The 12,245-nt window shown below is 36.4% G+C and overlaps 1 protein-coding gene across 4 annotated transcripts in view; it reads left to right on the plus strand.

The window, feature by feature from the left end:
* Window positions 1-12,245, plus strand: part of LOC129769835 (uncharacterized) — a 427,637-nt gene that overhangs the window by 135,889 nt on the left and 279,503 nt on the right. For all 4 annotated transcript variants that reach the window (XM_055772319.1, XM_055772318.1, XM_055772322.1 and 1 more), the window contains exon 2: window positions 3,554-3,628. The gene's annotated coding sequence lies outside the window, so the exon portion shown is untranslated. The remainder of the gene's footprint in view (window positions 1-3,553; window positions 3,629-12,245) is intronic.

The following is a 12,245-nucleotide window of genomic DNA, read 5'->3' on the forward strand; positions in this document are numbered from 1 at the left end:
TCTTCGATGAAAAATATAGGAGTATCAATTGTGATAATATGTACTTTACTGATGGGTCCACTATAAATGAGTCCACAGGATTTGGAGTGTTCAACGAATTTTTTAGCACCTCACACAGTCTTCAGAATCCTTGCTCAGTGTATATTGCTGAATTGGCAGCAATTCATTGGGCGCTGGACAGCGTCGCCTCACGACCTGTTGAACACTATTACATTGTAACGGATAGTCTTAGCTCTGTCGAAGCTATCCGTTCAGTGAGGCCGGAAAAGCACTCGCCGTACTTCCTTGAGAGAATACGAAAAATTTTGAGTGCTTTATCCAGACGCTGTTATGTCATTACCTTTGTGTGGGTCCCTTCTCATTGCTCAATTCCGGGTAATGAGAGGGCTGACTCATTAGCAAAGGTAGGTGCGATTGAAGGCGATATTTATCAGCGTCAAATCGCCTTCAATGAATTTTACTCTTTAGTCCGTAAAAATACCATCGCTAACTGGCAACGCAAATGGAACGAAGATGAATTGGGCCGGTGGCTTCACTCGATTATCCCTAAGGTTAGCCTCAAACCATGGTTCAAAAGTCTGGACTTGAGTCGGGACTTTATTCGCACCTTCTCCCGACTCATGTCCAATCACTGTTCGTTAGACGCGCTACTCTTTCGTTTCAATCTGGCCGGCAGCAATATCTGCGTTTGTGGCCGAGGTTACCACGACATCGAACACGTTGTTTGGTCGTGTGAGGTGTATCTTGTTGCCAGATCGAATTTAGAGAACTCCCTTCGGGCTAGAGGAAGGCAGCCCAATGTGCCGGTGAGAGATGTGTTGGCTCGGTTAGACCTTGATTACATGTCCCAAATATATGTTTTCCTTAAATCTATCGATGTTCGTGTGTGATTATCCTTATATCCTTATACCCTCCATTTCTTCCTTTGTGAGTAATTGGTCCGCTTGCTATAAACAGAAGAATTAAATGTAAATTCACAACTGATGTACGAATAGATTTAAGAATTAAGTGTGTGTGATTATCAACATTGTAATAATTTCCTTATACCCCATCCTTTTCCTGAGAAAATGTCACCCTTTTAATCTCGAGTCCACCACGAGTAATCGGTTTCCCACATTACTAACCATAGATTTAAGAAAATTGTTCATATATATAGTTTTAAAAATATATTTAAGATTTCGGCTCCTTTAAACTTATGTAACTGAGCCTGTAAAAATAAACGAATTTATAAAAAAAAAACCAGATATATCCGACAGCGTAATTCTTGGTTCATGTAAAATCACTGAAACTTTTAGACTGCCAAAACCAACACACTGTTGCACTTCACAAATTCATTAAAATTCTGCGAAAAGCTGCAAGGATCTGACGTTGATTGTAACGGGTACAAATTAGCTGCGCTTTTGTGCCATTTGTATTTGAACCAAATTCCTCGCCGGAAAACTTATTATAATGCTCAACCCCCCTTCCATATCCCAAGCGGCCAGCGAAATGTTTGCGAGGAATGTTTGGCCGAACCGCTTTCTCGCTTCATCGTCACCTCGGTGGCAGGCAAAAGGGGAACACTCAACAGGAGGTGGAAGGCAAGAGGAGGAAGCCATCCATGGCCGGTCGACCACAAGCTGGCGGGGTAAGGCAAGCCGCGCAAGACGAGAAAGTTATGTAAAAGTTTGAAGTTGTAACGTGACGTTCTTCGTATGCGCGTCTGGACCGCAGCTCTGGAAGATCTTTGTTTCTTCTGCAGGAGAAGTGAGGTTCTTCGCCGAGAAGCCAAGAAGCCATCCTGCGGCCTGCGGCCGCCTGTAATGCTGCACTGGTGCGCGCGGTTGGAGCCGGTTGGTATGATTCGTGAAAACTGAAACCAGTTTGGATGCCATCTCTCGTTGCTGCCCGCCACCAGCTTCCATGCTCGGACATACGAACATGGCGGGGAGGGCCGGGTTTTGGAGCATAAAAACGTTGCGACTGCTACTACTGTTACAGTTGCCGGATGGCTGGCATTAGGCGAGGTTGAAGCATGGGGAGAAGCGGAGTAGGAATTTAGTCGCTAGCTTTTTCTAATTCACAGCTTTTTTCGCACTGTAACTGAATCTAACCTAGCGCAAGACCGGTGTGACCAGTAAAATGAACCAAACCACTGGGTTTTCCCTGTCACCGCCTTTCCCCCTTTCTGGTTGTGCCATAATCAGCGTTAATCGATCTCCCTTTTGCATGAATACTTTTATTAGTAGGGGAGAGGCTATCAGAGTCCGAACAGGACCCAAAATCGATCACCCATCTTCACGTTGAATGATCCATTGGGCCGTGGTCACAGCGATCACGAAAACCCATAAGATCCAGAAAAATCATGATATCCATCATCTTCAACTCTTTCTCCCCCGGCTGACGTGTGGTTTGTTGTCTGTGCGGAAATTTTTGTTCACACAGTGTAAATTACGTCCGAGACGGTGCGATGCGGAATATCAATTTGATGAGAGTCGGTGTTTTTTTTTCAAACCTCTTCCGTGTACGACATCGCTGTCTGCCGCAAGATCAAGCGGTTATCTGTGGTATGTCGTCCCACTTGCGGCCATTCGAACATTTTCGTTGTAATTGCAGTTCGATTGTCCCCTCCTCCCGGGTTTCTAAACTAAAAAGAATAGAAGAAAAAACGATCCCTCCGAACCCGAACACCGATCAGACTCCGTCTGATGATGTGAGGAAGCGATTTTGTCCGTGAGTATCTCTAGGTTTTCCGTGCTTTTAGTGGTGGAAAATCGGCACACATCGCCTGACCCCTTTCGGATTCTCCTCATGTTCCGCCACGATCGCCGCCGCCGTTGTCGTCATTTGTCCGCCGCCTTTTCGTGGTGAGCGTTCAAACTATTAAATAATTGATCGTCGCCGTCGTCCACGACAACGGGCAGAGTACTCAATCGTGCACACATCCGTCCGCGCCGCGCCCGCAGATATATGGGTCCCTCACGCGATTCGCTCGCCGTCGCGGAAATTAACAACGCGCCGATATCAGCTTTGTTTTGTTTTTCCGCCCGATCATTTCTGTAGATCGCCATCATCATCATCGGAGGGGTAGCGAGGGGAGAGGGACCACCACATGACCCACTTCGGACCAGTCTTTATCGGTAATTGAGCATTGTGGGAAATAATCGGAAAAATCGTCGGTTTGTTCGCGGCTCGTCGTGTTTTCCCGGTGTGCGCGCGATGAATTGGGGCGATGTAACCAAGCGGATCAGGAAGGAAGGGGTCACTTTCTCATGAGACCCTCTTCTGCTGCTGCAGCGCCCACCTTTGGGGTCAGGGTCAGCGGGATAATGTACGGGAAGAATTGGTCATTGTTTTCCGTTCCCGGCATTCCCGGCAGAATTAATGGCGACCGTGGGGTAGCGACTTCGATGCCATTCGTGCCGTCGTTCGGTGTTATCCGATCGGATTTCGGTCGTGTACACGAACGACTGTTGGTGCATTTATTCACTTTCTGAAGTACTACTGTTGATTGCATGGACAGAAAAAGAATCGTTTGGACATGTTTTTATTTTCGTTTTTTTTTTCGTTCCAGGTTGGTCACGGTATAATTAGATAAGTCCTTCGCAACGTAGGCCTATCTGGTTCTGAAGCATCGCCATTCAGACCGGTAAGTAAGAGTGGCTACGGTCATACAAAGATGGTATGATAATTACCTGACAAACCAACTCATTCGTAAATTCACAACATTTCATTCAATAATTCAATTGGTCAATAGGATCAAGCAAGCTTTTTTGTCTTAATTAACAACATACAGTCATTCCATGCCAAACCGATATAGTGGTTCTCAGATTTTCGTCAAAAGTGATAGTTTCGCAAACTATTAGACCCGTATTTTTTTATTTTTTTGTTAGGGTGAACATTTTTATTTTAGGGTGATCCGAAATATCGACTTTTTCCTATTTAAAAAAAAATGCCATTTTTCAAAAATTCATAACTTGTGAACTACTGGACCGATTTAGATGGTCGACATATCAAATTAAAGCTAATAAGCTCATTCTTGGAAAAATGCTACGCTTGCAAAAATTTTAGATTTTGGTTTTGTCATTATTGATTGTATTTATTTTTTATAGTTTTCATGGTCTCGGGACCAAGGGCGCTACATTTTTTTACATTTTTTATGGAAAGCTGAGGATTTTTCACATAACACATCTCGAAACCAGGGAGGCGTTTCTTTTCGTTTTTGAGTTATGATTTTTCAAAGTTACCCGATGGTTCAAAAAATCATTTTTCCCTTCTTTCCCAAAAATGCCTTTTTTCAAAAAATTTTTACTTTTGAACTACTGGACCAATTCAGATGATCGACATATCAAATTAAAGCCTACTAGCTAGCCTTTCTTGAAAAAAATAACAGACTTGCCAATTAGTCGGATTATATTCACATACATCCAGCCTAGTCGCATAGAAATATTGAACGAAAACTGAAAACAAGTTAACTTTGAAAAATCATAACTTAAAAACGAGAAATAACACCTCTCTGGTATTCGGATACATTATGTGAAAAAACTCACTTTCAGGAAAAAAAATATAAAAAAATATGGCGATCTTGGTTGCGAAACGATGTAAGCTATAGAAAACAAATATAATCAATAATTACGAAAACAAAATTTGTTTCTATTCAGTGCGTAATGTTTTTCAAACAAGACTAGCTTATTGGCTTTAATTTGGTATGTCGATCATCTGAATCGGTCCAGTAGATCAAAAGTTATAATTTTTCGTAGTGGAAAAAATGGGAAATAAATGATTTTTCGGACCATCGGTTATCTTTGAAAAATTATAACTCAAAAACGAAAAAAACGCCTCCCTGTTTTCGAGATGTGCTATGTTAAAAATTCTCAGCTCTCCAAAAAAAATATAAAAAAAATATAGCGCCTTTGGTCCCGAGACCATGAAAACAATAAAAAACAAATACAATCATCAATTTATTCACTTTCTGAAGTACTACTGTTGATTGCATGGACAGAAAAAGAATCGTTTGGTCATGTTTTTATTTTCGTTCGTTTCGTGAAAACAATAAAAAAACAAATACAATCATCAATAACGAAAACGAAATTGAAATTTTGTGCAACAAAGATCAGCGAATTGGCTTTAACTTGATATGTCGATCATTTGAATCGGCTCAGTAGTTCAAAAGTTATGAATTTTTGAAAAAAAATTAAAAAAAAAGTGGAAAAATTTGATTTTTCGGACCACCCTAAAATGGAAATGGTCACCTCAACAAAAAAAAAATAAGAAAATACGGATATAATGGTTTGCGACAAAGAACAAAATTTCCACTTCTCACGAAAATCTGAGAACCACTATATCGATTTGACATGGAATGGCTGCATATTGTTTTATTCCGATAATACTACGTAATTAAATTAAATTAATTGTTATGTTATGTTATGCCTCTATATTTACCACATCTATTTTTCTTATTGAGTTTAAAAAACCACTTCATAATTTCGATGTTGCACTCTACTCCTCAATTTTTTTTATCTATATTTTAAAATATACATGCAGTGTTTCAATGTCTAATTTTCAATGTAAATGTTCTCTCATTACCCATTTTCTTGCCTTTACCTTTTTTATTTCATTTCATTAGCAGTTGAAGAAAACAACCAATGAGTCCTTAGGAATGAATCATAGCTTGTTATCTTCAGTACTAAATTGTTTACTATGAAAATTTTTATATAAAGTCAAAGTACATTTTTTGTACACATTTTCCATTCCAAACAATCAACAAATTATCGTTTTCCTAGTTCTCTCTTTTCTGACGTAGAACTACGTCTTTTAGTAGGGATGTCAAATCAGGACATATTTCATATATTCACGAACAAATTTTAATGATTTACACACCGATCGCAGTTTTTTTTCTTATTTGATGGATACTTCTGTACATTTCTGTGCTTACTTACCCACGCGGGCAATAACGAACAACTAACGCAGCGTCGAAGCACAACTTTGTTATATCACTGCGCGTGTAAAACAACGACTGACAAAGGCTGTGATCGTGCTACGTAATCTGTGGAGAAAGTAAATATTGCAACTTAAGCCCCACCTCCGGTTCGGAACACATTGGGTACAAATAAGCCCTTCGCAGACAAAAGTCTTTCCTAATGGTGATATCACAGACAGCGGTTTGGCTCGCGAAATCACCTCGAAGTGTCTATGGCGAAAGGAATGTGAAAGGAATTTGAATTCAATTTGATGGAGACAACGCATCGATTTTAATGCAGTCTAGCGCACCATCAAGCCACCGAACATTTCTGCTAAATGGTTATTCCTGAAATTTCGATGCATTTCAATATAATATCAGACGTGATGATCAAGCGAATTGAATAAAATATTTCCGTAGTCCTACGCCAACAATGCGGTCGTGTCTAAGATGTAAGCCTCAACATTTGAAAAAGGCATTGGCGGGCATTATTAAAAAAATATATATATATAATTATATATATATATATATATATATATATATATATATATATATATATATATATATATATATATATATATATATATATATATTAATCTTTTGGAATGGATCATAGCTTCTCCCATAGCTCTTCTGTAATAATTTCGTTTCTAGTATAATGATTGATGTCAAGGCTTGAGCTTGCGCTTGTGTAAACTATGTAAACAAATGATAATGGTCATCTCGAATTTTCAAACGAGACTTTCTGCAAATATTCCCACGAAAAAATACCCTATGTAAAATATCAGCTCAATGTCGTAAAGCAGTCAAAGGTTATTTTTTTTTTTAAACCGAAAAATAAACCAAAGGAGTCATACCGGGGTCCTCAAAATAAATTTATGATGCCGAATGTATGCATGCGGATGAAACGTTTAGATCTTTAGACCGTCATCTAAAAAAAAACGGTCAAAAATCGACTTCCTGGAACATATGATTTATAGAGAACTTCGTCGAAGAAGTTTCTAAAACTGTCCTCAACTTTTTCCAAAGTACGCAAAACTAGGTAAGGTTTACCAGAGTGGTTCCATTATTTTTCACTAGGGTAGCCATAGCCAATAATAATAAAAAAAAACATAAAACTCAAAGGAACTGACGGCTGAAACTGGTCACAATTATGTACAAACAGTACAAACAGTACAAAAAATCCATTATTTTTGAGTGGAATTCAAAATTCTTAAAATATATTTCAGATTGTCCGATTTGGGTGTATGTACCGTTTTGTTGTAAAATTTGTTTCAATTCTAAAGATTAATTATGCCTCTCTCATTGAAATCTTGGCCCTTATTGGCGAAAAACGAAGATTTTTACAATCTTCTCTAGATCACAATTTCTTATCATTCGGGATGTTTTGCAATGCGAGAACTACAGCCAGCTACCGAGAAAATAATGGATTTATTTTTCCCCAACCTAATATTTTAATTTGATACATTACACCTATCTATAAGATGTTGCACTGCCTAGCAGTAGCAGTACAAATTGTGTACAGGCAAACCTTTTTTTGTGCGGGGATAGGGACCGCATAAAAAAAAATCGCATAAAAAATCGTGCAAAACTTCACCAGTAGTTTTAAAAATTTGTCTTCGGTACATATTTTGAAAAAAACTTTTTTTGTGCGGTAGATAGGGACCGCATAAAAAAAGTTTACCCAAAGAAAATAACTCAAATCCACGCCCTTCACCGTTCAATTTCCTTTTGTTTCCCTGATTTGCGATGGGACAGTTTGCCTCTTCGGTTGCGCGTGGCTGTTTTGTGCTTTTAGTTGCATGCCGAAACGTGATGCTGTTAGATATCATGTCATGCAAAAACTTAGATAAACTTAGAGCAGGGGTTTTATGATATTTTTTTATGGCAGAGCACTTTTTATAGCAACATTATTTGATGGAGCACCTGCAATTTTTAATAAATAAAACAAATTGTGTTAACATTGACCCAACTCAACTGGAAAAACTCTATTTCGGTTGCATGTCACAGTTACACGACATCTGACCCGATGTTAACAAGATAAATCACCATATGTCTGGTGAAATTAGATTAAAGAATGTTTTTTTTTTCAAGATGGGTTTTCAAACGGGAGCATTTGCTATAACTTGGCGGAGCACAAATATCCCGCGGAGCACCATTTGAAAACCCCTGACTTAGAGCATTTGAAGGGAGGAGTGGAATGATTTCAGAAGTGGATAATTGAGACGCAAATATGCTTTTTTCGCACTGAAATGCGTATAAACCATCAAAAAAAAACTAAATGGACGATAACTTCGTCAAATATGCTTCTTTTCATATCCGCACAAATACAGGTTTTACGGTATACTAATGTGGTCCAAAAAGTGGAAAAATCAAGTAATTATATGGAAAAGAAATTACCCTAGTTAGGAAAGTATAAATTTTTTACGCTTGATTTTTGGAAGGTGTGTATTTCAAAAAAATATTGGAGAGGGTCGGGTCAACATTTCCCGTGTTTTGCCCGATTTGGCATGGAATTGCTTTCAGTGTTCTATCACATAAAAACCCAATGTTGGGAGCAAACTTGAATGCAACATGCACTTTCCACCACTATTTAAAAAAATGACAAATTGACATAATGTTTGAAAAGTTATGACTTTAAATTACTTACAAAAAATATTATCAATTATATAAGTCTTATGCGTAAAATGTGTTAAGTAAAATTAATAATTTTTTATTTAACAAATGTCAAAATAAGCTGTCGTTTGAGACCATTGTAAAGAAAAATGAGAAAAACTTTTTTTACGAATTTTTTCATACAAAATGAAGTATTTTCGAAAGTTTTCGTATTTTTTCCCAAACTAGATCAGAAGATCTTTATTCTTGAAAATGATAAAAATCGGTGGTTGAGAAGTGATGGGTTTTTGATAAATCACAGTTTTGTAAAATCACGATTTCTTGGATCAGTCTATTCTGAAACGAATCAGTCCAATAACGTATTCGATAAGGAATACCACATCAGCAAAACATTTTCACTGGAACACCCCCTTAAATTCACTATAATTGAAAACATTCCCGTTCTACCATACCCATGCATTTCTGTTCATACCTACCAGTGCAGTCAAAATCGAACAACTTATGCAGCGGCGTGGCACTTTTATATACTACTGCGAATCAGGCGCCCCTAAATCGATCGCTCGAAAATGCCGTGATCTACGTACACTGTGTGGAGATACAATATTGCAATACTAGCTCAGCCCGTTTGCTACTTATGTTGGAAGCCATTCGCAATTTCTTCAACAGAGTTTCGTCCCATCCAGCGTGTAGGTAACAGTCTTGTTTAGTGCTGATGTCACACACAGCGGCCCATGAGCAAAATTATTTCTGAGGGTTAATAGTGAATGAATGAATACCGGGTATGGCTATGTGATTTTCTTCGAAATTTTTTGAATGAACATAAGTTATTTGTCTGATCGACTGACGATATATGATAGAATTGGTAGATATTTAATGAAATACACCGGAAAAAAAAATTAAAAATACACTGTGCTTAATAACAAAAATCAAAATATAAATTTCAAAACAAAAATATTTTCTTAATCCAAAACCTATCGCGAAATGATACTTTTTTAGATTTTTCACTATTTCATTTGACGAAATAAAGATTTTGATGTTTGAGGCACAGATCCAAAATCGAACCGTTCAATTCGTGTATTCAGTGTTTTTAGCTGAATAACATAAAATCTCTCGTGTTGTTTATGGAAACGATGATTTTCCGATTGAGATTTGATCGAATTCATTTTTCAAACAGAAAAAAAATATTTACGTTGTTAAGTGGCAGATGGCGCTACGTCCGCTTCATCGAACCTTCATTCACACCTACGCAAGTAACCTCAATTCATCTTTGAAGCCTTTTTGAATGAGCACAATGAATCATTGAAATCTAGAAATCACACATACTCGGATTGCACAGTGACAATCACGCTATTGTCATCAATTCAAAAAAAAACAAATTAGGGTGGAACACCAGCGTGAGAGCACGTGTTTTTCAATTAGATTCAGTACGCATGCGCATGCGCTGGAATCATGGCAGGCGACCGCACATTGACGCGAGAAATTGTGATTCGAATAAGAACAATAATTTGGAGTTCGCCATCGATATACACACCGTTCATGTGGTCGGTGTTAAGTCAGACCGGACCATGTGACATTTTTATGATTTCGAGAAAAACCAGCTTGAAATTTGGTGCTATAAGGAGTTTTCGTTGAGCATTCAAAACAATTTCGATACGCTATTCCTGCTGTTCGCGTACGAACGGGTGCGTTTCATACGACACAATGAACACTAGCGAGATGCTATCATGAGCAACGCCGACACAGCCTTAGCTAATTGTCAAAAAACGCAATACATTGTCATTGTCATTGGCAAGTATTTAGTATTCAGTATTCAAATGACATCGAGTGATAATTTTATTTCAAATTTAGGATAACTTTCAGGTGTACTAATCTGATAGAAAGCAAATTTACATTAGTTATTTCTTATCTAACAATCAAAATATGCACGAGAAATGATTTATTTGACAGAACAAATTTTGCAGGATCAGCTAGTTAGATGTATATAAATATGACGAATTTTTGATTGGGTACAATTAGTTTTCTTCTACTTTTTCTATTATTATAGAGCCTTTCAACTACAAAGTTCATTCGCTTCTAGCATTGAAGAAGGCCCATTAGAGGCTCAACCAATGAGTCCCCTGGGAATAGACATAATCGAGCTGTTTCTTTTTTTTAAACCTTATTACTATGAGTCGCCTGTATATATCAGATGCATAATTCTTATTACTGGTAGTGATTTGAGGATAAATATTGTACTCTACAATCAGATGTGAGGTCCGATTTCGAAGGGAATTTTGAAACTAACAAAATTCCAAATATAATTCAGAAGCTTAGAACGTAACATATAATATTATTTCAATTGGTGGTATGTAGCTGCTAAACATAAGTGTATACTAGAGTGCGGATAAGTTTATGGGGAAAAGTGATCTTCGAATTTTTGAACACCAAATTTTTATCCTTAATTTTTTACAAAAATTTAAAACATAAAAACTATGATACCTAAGAAACTATTGTCAAAAAATTAAATGTAGGAATTGTTCAAATTTTTACAAAAAAATACTAAAAATTTTTTTGAAAAAAAATTTCGCTGACAAAAATTTATTTAAAAAATTAAAATTAATCTTTCTCAAAAATGTATTTTTTTTTAAATTCGCTGAAATATATACGAATAGTCCATACAATTTCCAACAAGTCGTCCATACATCGGAAGATGGGCACTTTTACAGGGAAAAAGTTTTCAAAAATCAACTTATCCTAATTTTGTTTAAAGTCAAGATATAATGTATTCGGCAAAGTTTTAGATCTTGTTGAAATATGAATTTTTGTCGAAGACATCAACTTTCTATCTTTTATAGTTCTTGGAATATAAGTCGTTTTTGTATGAAGACTCCTGAAAAAAATAATGTTTTGCTCGTAACATTTATATGTTAAAATTCTCACGTTTGACATGTTCTTGGCATGTTTCTAAATAGAGAAAAGTTAGCAGAGCATGTAAACTGCGATTATTTATACATGAAAATGTTACGAATTAAAAATTAATAGTATTTTTTCGAAGCAAAAAATGAAAAAGTTGGTGTTCGTCTCTCTAATAATTTTTGACTTTTTCTGTGCAAATGTGGCCATCGTCCAATGTATGGAAAACTTGTTGGAAATTTTAAGGGCTATTTATATCTATTTTTTTCAGAATTTTAATAGCATATGTTTTCAAAAAAACAAAATGAATTTTAATTTTCAAAACATTTTTTGTTCAATGAATTTTTTTTCCAAAAAAATCTTTGGTAATTTATAATGAAAACCAAAATAATTTCCTACATTCCATTCTTTGACTAAAATGTTGTAGGTCTGATAGATTGTTTGTAGGCGTTTGTTTGAATTTTGAGTTTTTTCAACTTTTTGAAAAATCATAATTTAAAAATTATTAGATCTACAGAAAGTTGGTCAAAGAATTAAATGTAGGAAATTACTTTTTTCATAAGAAAGTAATCAAAGAATTTTTTGGAAAAAAAATCATTGTAAAAAAAATTTAAAATTAAAAGTTATTTTTCCCGAAAACATATGCTTTTAAAATTCTGAAAAAAACAGATATAAATAGCCCTTAAAATTTCCAACAAGTTTCCCATACATCGGACGATGGTCACATTTACATAGAAAAAGTTTTTCGAACAACAACTTTTTCTTTTTTTTTCTTTGAAAAAATAGTATTAATGTTTAA

The sequence above is a fragment of the Toxorhynchites rutilus genome, chromosome 2, assembly GCF_029784135.1.
Source record: "Toxorhynchites rutilus septentrionalis strain SRP chromosome 2, ASM2978413v1, whole genome shotgun sequence".
In the NCBI taxonomy this organism is placed as follows: domain Eukaryota; kingdom Metazoa; phylum Arthropoda; class Insecta; order Diptera; family Culicidae; genus Toxorhynchites; species Toxorhynchites rutilus.